Source organism: Brachyhypopomus gauderio, chromosome 1 (genome assembly GCF_052324685.1).
Source record: "Brachyhypopomus gauderio isolate BG-103 chromosome 1, BGAUD_0.2, whole genome shotgun sequence".
NCBI classification, from domain to species: Eukaryota; Metazoa; Chordata; class Actinopteri; order Gymnotiformes; family Hypopomidae; genus Brachyhypopomus; species Brachyhypopomus gauderio.
This window is the reverse complement of record NC_135211.1, coordinates 36744226-36754225: the sequence shown is the minus strand read 5'-3', so window position 1 is coordinate 36754225 and position 10000 is coordinate 36744226.

Below are 10000 nucleotides of genomic sequence, written 5' to 3'. Positions count from 1 at the left end.
GGGCGGAGATGGAGGGATGGAGCTTCAGATGGAGGTGACCCAGTGAACAGTGGTAAGGCCTGGAGTTCTTCTTGTGGAGTGACTCTTGGCTACGGAGACAAATTGTAATTCATGCAGACACGTGTAGGAGGATGTTCTATCAAGAGGTGACTGAACATCAGAACATCGGTTCCTGGCTCCTCGGTCTGATGAGATGCCGAGTGTCCTGGACCACCTCCTGCCTTTGCCCCAAGGAAGGAGGTCAAACATCTGAAAAATCTCCACATACAGATATTTACTAGATATTTACTGCAGTTCCATATCAAAAGGTAAAACGTTCAAAGTTCAAAGTTCATTTAAATGTATTTTATTCATGTTGGCAGATATCCCAAATGATTTACAGAAGCACTCTGTAATCACTATAGAAAATGTATGCTGTGCATATCTATCTAATATACTGTGATATGCTAATATAAATAATATCTGTCTAATTGTAACACCTGTGGCATAGAGAAATGTGGGGGAGGACACAAACACTGAGAAAATCGAGATTTATTGTGCACAAATCTAGAATCAGAATCATATAAACGGTCCATCGTCAAATCAGGTGAGAAGTTTGACAAAGAAACAAAACCATAAAAACTTAGCATACATATCACACACTACACAGGCCAAACATTGCCAGACAACAGCTTGAAGGTCATCAGAACAGATCATGTGGTTCATCACAGCAGGACGTTGAGCTGATTGTCCACAAGAACCGCAGATGATTATGGAGGCCATGACAGAGATGTGTGGAAGATCTGACCACTGAGGTGTGGAGGGTCTGACCACTTAAGTGTGGAGGGTCTGACCACTGAGGTGTGGAGGGTCTGACCAGTGAGGTGTGGAGGGTCTGATCACTGAGGTGTGGGGGGTCTGACCACTGAGGTGTGGACGGTCTGACCAGTGAGGTGTGGAGGGTCTGACCACTGAGATGTGGAGGGTCTGACCACTGAGGTGTGGAAGGTCTGACCAGTGAGGTGTGGAGGGTCTGACCACTGAGGTGTGGAGGATGTGACCACTGTGGTATGTTGGTAACAGGGTCATTACTAAATGTAAAGTAAAAAGTAAAAGATTGAAAACCAGACAAACACTTGAAGCGCTTATCTAAGGTGATGAAGAGAAAGGCAACATGTCCCTCCAAACCACAATACCAAACCGCAGACATCACAGGCTCCTGGGTCTGCATCTGAACCTGATGTTGTTAATCCAAGGTCTCACTAAAGCAGGAAGTGCTCACTGTAGTCCTGACTGACAGGAAGGATATTTCAGCGCCGCCGAGATCTGTCTGAATAATGCCCAGCTGTTCTTGCTTTATATGTCTAGACTGTCTAAGCACGTCTGTTGAATAATACATATTGTTATGATTATTAGCGTTATTATTATTATCGTTATGATTAGTATAATTATGATTAGTATTGTTATGATTAGTATCGTTGTGATTAATGTTGTTATGATAAGTATCGGTGTGATTAGTATTGTTATGATTATTATCGTTATGATTATTATCGTTATGATTAGTATCATTGTGATTAGTATTGTGATTAGTATCGGTGTGATTATTATCATTATGATTAGTATCGGTGTGATTAGTATCGTTGTGATTAGTATCAGTGTGATTAGTATCGTTGTGATTAGTATCGGTGTGATTAGTATTGGTGTGATTAGTATCGTTATGATTAGTATCGGTGTGATTAGTATTGGTGTGATTAGTATCGTTATGATTAGTATCGGTGTGATTAGTATCGTTGTGATTAGTATCGTGATTAGTATCGGTGTGATTAGTATCGCTGTGATTAGTATCGTTGTGATTAGTATCGGTGTGATTAGTATCGGTGTGATTATAAGTGAAATCTAACCTCCACTAGCTTAAGGGGAAGATAAATTCGTGAGTGAGGAAGGTTAAAGCACTGGCCAATGGACATGGATCCACACACACACACACACACACACACTCACACTCACACCTGCACGCACGCACGCAAGCACGCACGTACATACATACACACACACACACACACACAAACACACACACACATACGCACGCACACACACACACACACACACACACACACACACACAAACACACACACATCATACACAGGTAATGGTATGATTCAGTGAAAATGCATCTAGGTGTTGTGTCTGTAGCCTAGCAACCACAGAGTACATGGTCAGTGTTAGCTGAGGTGAGTAAAGACAATGAGACATGCATGTAGAGCACACAGACAGGTGTAGAGCACACAGACAGGTGTAGAATACACAGACAGGTGTATTTTCAGGTCTGCTGGGAGGTCTGCTGGGAGGTCTGCACCTCGTCCAGCCAGGAGCAGCTGGTCAGTCATGATTAGCTCCCTGTGTGTAAAGACTTTACATCTTTGATTATGTGTGATTTCAAAAATTTTAATGTAACTATATTTCCTCCAAAGGTTCACAGGATGTTGATTCTGTGATTAAAAAAGGAAAACAGATAAAAATAGTGAAACATCCCAAAGGAACAAAAACACAAAACAGTAGTGTAACTCCTGAACCACACAGACTCACTAACATTACTCCATTCTCAGTAGTCAGTAGTGTGTGTAACTCCTGAACCACACAGACTCACTAACATTACTCCATTCTCAGTAGTCAGTAGTGTAACTCCTGAACCACACAGACTCACTAACATTACTCCATTCTCAGTAGTCAGTAGTGTAACTCCTGAACCAGACAGCCACCATGAGGACACTTTCACCAGTATGATGCTACACTACTCCACCAACATTACTCCATTCTAGGTAGTCACTCAGTAGTGTGGTGGAATCAGAGGGGTGCGGACAGAGGGGCGGGGTCAGAGTGGTGGGGACAGAGGGGCAGGGTCAGACAGGCAGGGTCAGATGGGCAGGATTGGAGGGGCGGGGTCACAGGAGCGGGGTCGGAGGTGCAGGGTCAGAGGGGCGGGGTCAGAGGTGCAGGGTCAGTGGGGCGGGGTCAGAGGGGTGGGGACAGAGGTGCATGGTCAGTGGGGTCAGCGGGGTGGGGTCAGAGGGGCGGGGTTAGAGGTGCAGGGTCGGAGGAGCAGGGTCAGAGGAGCAGGGTCAGAGGGGCGGGGTCAGTTACATCATAAACAAGCGCAACATGTGGGCGGGTCAGGAGAAGATCTACACATGAAGCAGCACATTTTCACTTTTTGAAGTAGCAGTTCAAGTTTGACCTGCTGCCCCTAGTGGACCCAAAGTGTATTGGATCCGTGTCCTGTTTATATTAGATGTCCAGCACATATTATATTAAATGCCTCATTTTTTTCTGTATTTCCTTTGGGATTGTCTTTCTCCCTCTTTTTTATTTAACAGCTCTACGGCATCCCTGCTGGGTCACAAAGCGTGGGCAGTTTTCTCTGATCCCAGTGGTGGTTGTTATTCACAGTTTATGAATTTTGATAAAATACAAACAGGGTCTCAGCACAGTTCGTCTGTTTGAAACTGAAACGGTCCCAGTACACCAGAGAAAGTCTTTCTGTATTTATAGACACTTAGACACCAGGGACACCTACAGCCTACTCAGAAAGAGAGAAAGAAACAGAGTGAGAAAGAAAAAGAGAGAGACAAGAGCCAGAAAGAAAAGAGAGAGAGAAAGTGAGGAGGTTTGCATGAGTATAATATTAGATGTGCTAGACACAGCACTGAGTTTGGTGATTTCATCATTAACACTGTGGACAAGGGCATATGATCCATACTGTCAACGTAAATATACTTTAACAAAAAGAGCAGTTTGTTTACAGGAAAAGTTTGTATACAGGAAAAGACATGCATTAAAGCAACTGGTGTGTGTGTGTGTGTGTGTGTGTGTGTGTGTGTGTGTGTGTGTGTGTGTGTGTGTGTTTGTGCTCACACACAGAAAAAAACCCAGATCATTTTTGTTCTGACTTCGATGTGGAAAATAACTTGTCTTTTTAATGAATGTTTTACGCAAAGATTCTGGATTGTGTTCATATATTACCCATAACTGAGAGTGAAATATGGATGTAAGAACTAGACTCAAAGAGACAGAGAGAGATAGAGAAAGAGGGAGGGAGGGAGGGAGGAAAAGAGAGAGAAAGAGAGAGGGAGGGAGAGAGAGAGAGAGAGAGAGAGAGAGAGGGGAATAAAATCTGGTTGGCATGGAGCTCGCGCAGTAGCATGGCATTTATCTCTAGTATACAGACCTTCTCTAAAGCACTGTGCCAAGTGTGTGTGTGTGTGTATGTGTGTGTGTGTGTGTGTGTGTGTGTGTGTGTGTGTGTGTGTGTGTGTGTGTGTGTGTGTGTGTGTGTGTGAGGGAGAGACATGCCATTAGTATACTGGGGGAGAGAGCACTGCTGCACGGCCAAGAGTATGGTTAACACACACACACACACACACACACACAAATATGGACACACAAACCTACACACACACACACAAATATGGACACACAAACCTACACACACACACAAATATGGACACACAAACCTACACACACACACACACAAATATGGACACACAAACCTACACACACACACACAAATATGGACACACAAACCTACACACAAACACACACAAATATGGACACACAAACCTACACACACACACATATGCACGCACAAAGCTCTCACATTCACACACCCCAAACCTCTGAGAGACTGATGGCTAAAAGAAAACAAAGGAGGGGATAGAGAGGGGGGGGGAGAGAAAGGGGGGGAGGAGAAAGGGGGAGGGAGAGGGGGATAGAGAGAGAGACAGAGAGAGAGAGAGACAGATAGAGGGAGAGAGAGAGACAGAGAGGGAGAGAGGGAGAGAGGGGAGGGAGAGAGAGACAGAGAGGGAGAGAAAATAAAGAAAAGATTTGCAAAAGACATTGAGATAAAAAAGAGAAAGAAGATGAAGATGAAGCTGGATGTTTACAGAGACAACACAAGATAACCTGAGACAACACAAGATAACCTGAGACAACATGAGACAACACGAGACAATACGAGATAACCTGAGACAACACGAGACAATACGAGATAACCTGAGACAACACGAAACAACACAAAATAACCTGAGACAACATGAGACAATACAAAATAACCTGAGACAACGCAAGACAACATGAGACAACACGAGACAACACAAGATAACCTGAGACAACACAAGACAACCTGAGACAACATGACACAACACAAGACAACATGAGACAACACGAGACAACACAAAATAACCTGAGACAACACAAGACAACACAAGACAACATGAGACAACACGAGACAACATGAGACAACATGAGATAACCTGAGAAAACACGAGACAACATGAGACAACACGAGATAACCTGAGACAACACGAGACAATCTGAGACAACACGAGATAACCTGAGACAACATGAGACAACACAAGACAACATGAGACAACCTGAGACAACATGAGACAACACCCACCACACCACACTACACCAAACCCCACCAGACCAAATCACACCACACCACACCCCACCAGACCAAACCAGACCACACCACACCCACCACACCAGACCAAACCACACCCCACCACACCACACCACACCACACCCACCACACCTAACCACACCACACCCACCACACCACACCTACACCCCACCAGATGCTCCAATCAGCTTCTCTCAGAGTTTCTCACATTGCAGCACTCACACTGCTCATGTCAGCTTGTAAATATATTTCTATATTTAATTATGAAAGTTACAAACCCCAAACAGGGAGACACTTGTCCTGCCGCACATTACAGTCCCTGTTTATGTTTCTGTCTGGTGGGAGTGTGAGACACATGACAGTTGTCTGCTTGTCTGGTTGTGTGTTTGTGTGTTTGCTTGTGTTCCCTTTGTTTTGATTCTTGTCCATATTTTAAATAAGAAAATTACTTCCTTGTCCCTCTCACTTATTGTGTCTCTCTGTCTCTGTGTCTCTCTCTGTCTCTGTCTCTGTCTGTCTCTGTGTCTCTCTCTGTCTCTGTGTCTCTCTCTGTCTCTGTCTCTGTCTGTCTCTGTGTCTCTCTCTGTCTCTGTGTCTCTCTCTGTCTCTGTCTGTCTCTGTGTCTCTCTCTGTCTCTGTGTCTCTCTCTGTCTCTGTGTCTCTCTCTGTCTCTGTCTCTGTCTGTCTCTGTGTCTCTCTCTGTATCTGTGTCTCTCTGTCTCTGTCTCTGTGTCTCTCTCTGTCTCTGTCTGTCTCTGTGTCTCTCTCTGTCTCTGTGTCTCTCTCTGTCTCTGTCTCTGTCTGTCTCTGTGTCTCTCTCTGTATCTGTGTCTCTCTCTGTCTCTGTCTCTGTCTGTCTCTGTGTCTCTCTCTGTCTCTGTGTCTCTCTCTGTATCTGTGTCTCTCTCTGTCTCTGTCTGTCTCTGTGTCTCTGTCTGTCTCTGTGTCTCTCTCTGTGTCTGTCTCTGTCTCTGTCTGTCTCTGTGTCTCTCTCTGTCTCTGTGTCTCTCTCTGTCTCTGTCTCTGTCTGTCTCTGTGTCTCTCTCTGTATCTGTGTCTCTCTCTGTCTCTGTCTCTGTCTGTCTCTGTGTCTCTCTCTGTCTCTGTGTCTCTCTCTGTCTCTGTGTCTCTCTCTGTATCTGTGTCTCTCTCTGTCTCTGTCTCTGTCTGTCTCTGTGTCTCTCTCTGTCTCTGTCTCTGTCTGTCTCTGTGTCTCTCTCTGTCTCTGTGTCTCTCTGTCTCTGTGTCTCTCTGTCTCTGTGTCTCTCTCTGTCTCTGTGTCTCTTTCTCTCAATTCAACAATGCTTTATTGGCATGAATGTAATAACATATATTGTTGCCAAAGCAGTTAACAGAAAACATGTAGGTATTAACATAACAATGAGAAAGAAACGATTACATACAGTATTATATACAGTATTATATACAGTATTATAGACACAATTATAGACAGTATTATAGACTTTGAATATGGAATAGGTTGGAATATGACACTAGAAATGTGTTATTTACAGATATTACTAATCAATAAAGAAAGGAATAAAGTGCAAAATAAGAGCCAAATAAGAAAATAAAAGCCAAATACAATATTTAATTAGTATTTAATAATCAATAATAATGTTTGTCCTCACTGGTTGTTTAATAATCATGTTTGATTGTCCTCACTGGTTGTTTATTAATCATGTTTGATTGTTCTCACTGGTTGTTTAATAATCATGTTTGATTGTCCTCACTGGTTGTTTAATAATCATGTTTGTTTGTTCTCACTGGTTGTTTAATAATCATGTTTGATTGTACTCACTGGTTGTTTATTAATCATGTTTGATTGTCCTCACTGGTTGTTTAATAATCATGTTTGTTTGTTCTCACTGGTTGTTTAATAATCATATTTGATTGTTCTCACTGGTTGTTTATTAATCATGTTTGTCCTCACTGGTTGTTTAATAATCATGTTTGATTGTCCTCACTGGATGTTTAATAATCATGTTTGATTGTTCTCACTGGTTGTTTAATAATCATGTTTGATTGTCCTCACTGGTTGTTTAATAATCATATTTGTCCTCACTGGTTGTTTAATAATCATGTTTGATTGTCCTCACTGGTTGTTTAATAATCATGTTTGATTGTTCTCACTGGTTTGTTTAATAAGCATGTTTGTTCTCACTGATTGTTTAATAAGAATGTTTGATTGTTCTCACTGGTTGTTTAATAATCATGTTTGTTTGTTCTCACTGGTTGTTTAATAATCATGTTTGATTGTCCTCACTGGTTGTTTAATAATCATGTTTGATTGTTCTCACTGGTTGTTTAATAATCATGTTTGATTGTCCTCACTGGTTGTTTATTAATCATGTTTGATTGTCCTCACTGGTTGTTTAATAATCATTTTTGTCCTCACTGGTTGTTTAATAATCATGTTTGATTGTCCTCACTGGTTGTTTAATAATCATGTTTGATTGTTCTCACTGGTTTGTTTAATAAGCATGTTTGTTCTCACTGATTGTTTAATAAGCATGTTTGATTGTTCTCACTGGTTGTTTAATAATCATGTTTGTTTGTTCTCACTGGTTGTTTAATAATCATTTTTGATTGTCCTCACTGGTTGTTTAATAATCATGTTTGTTTGTTCTCACTGGTTGTTTAATAATCATGTTTGTTCTCACTGGTTGTTTATTAATCATGTTTGATTGTCCTCACTTGTTGTTTAATAATTATGTTTGTTTGTCCTCACTGGTTTGTTTATTAATCATGTTTGATTGTCCTCACTGGTTGTTTAATAATCATGTTTGATTGTTCTCACTGGTTGTTTATTAATCATGTTTGATTATCCTCACTGGTTGTTTAATAATCATGTTTGATTGTCCTCACTGGTTGTTTAATAAGCATGTTTGATTGTTCTCACTGGTTGTTTAATAATCATGTTTGTTTGTTCTCACTGGTTGTTTAATAATCATGTTTGATTGTCCTCACTGGTTGTTTAATAATCATGTTTGTTTGTTCTCACTGGTTGTTTAATAATCATGTTTGTTCTCACTGGTTTGTTTATTAATCATGTTTGATTGTCCTCACTGGTTGTTTAATAATCATGTTTGATTGTTCTCACTGGTTGTTTATTAATCATGTTTGATTGTCCTCACTGGTTGTTTAATAATTATGTTTGTTTGTCCTCACTGGTTTGTTTATTAATCATGTTTGATTGTCCTCACTGGTTGTTTAATAATCATGTTTGATTGTTCTCACTGGTTGTTTATTAATCATGTTTGATTATCCTCACTGGTTGTTTAATAATCATGTTTGATTGTCTTCACTGGTTGTTTAGTAATCATGTTTGATTGTCCTCACTGGTTGTTTAATAATCATGTTTGTCCTCACTGGTTGTTTAATAATCATGTTTGATTGTTCTCACTGGTTTGATTAATGAGCATGTTTGTTCTCACTGATTGTTTATTAAGCATGTTTGATTGTTCTCACTGGTTGTTTAATAATCATGTTTGTTTGTTCTCACTGGTTGTTTAATAATCATGTTTGATTGTCCTCACTGGTTGTTTAATAATCATGTTTGTTTGTTCTCACTGGTTGTTTAATAATCATGTTTGTTCTCACTGGTTGTTTATTAATCATGTTTGATTGTCCTCACTGATTGTTTAATAATTATGTTTGTTTGTCCTCACTGGTTTGTTTATTAATCATGTTTGATTGTCCTCACTGGTTGTTTAATAATCATGTTTCATTGTTCTCACCGATTGTTTATTAATCATGTTTGATTATCCTCACTGGTTGTTTAATAATCATGTTTGATTGTTCTCACTGGTTGTTTATTAATCATGTTTGATTACCCTCACTGGTTGTTTAATAATCATGTTTGATTGTCTTCACTGGTTGTTCAGTAATCATGTTTGATTGTCCTCACTGGTTGTTTAATAATCATGTTTGTCCTCACTGGTTGTTTAATAATCATGTTTGATTGTTCTCACTGGTTTGTTTAATGAGCATGTTTGTTCTCACTGATTGTTTAATAAGCATGTTTGATTGTTCTCACTGGTTGTTTAATAATCATGTTTGTTTGTTTTCACTGGTTGTTTAATAATCATGTTTGATTGTTCTCACTGGTTGTTTAATAATCATGTTTGATTGTCCTCACTGGTTGTTTAATAATCATGTTTGTTTGTTCTCACTGGTTGTTTAATAATCATGTTTGATTGTTCTCACTGGTTGTTTAATAATAATGTTTGTTCTCACTGGTTGTTTAATAATCATGTTTGATTGTTCTCACTGGTTGTGGTAACAGGCTGACACATATGGTGCTAATAATAATAATAACAATACTAATAGTAATAATGCTAATAATAATAATAATAATAAGAAGAAGAAGAATAGCAATAATAATAAAAATAATTAAAAAAATAATAATAATAATAGTAATAATAATAATAATAGTAATAATAACAATAGCAATAATGATAGTAATAGTAATAGTACCAATACTAATAATAATAGTAATAATAACAATGCAAATAATAATAATAATAATAATAATAATAATAATAATAATAATAG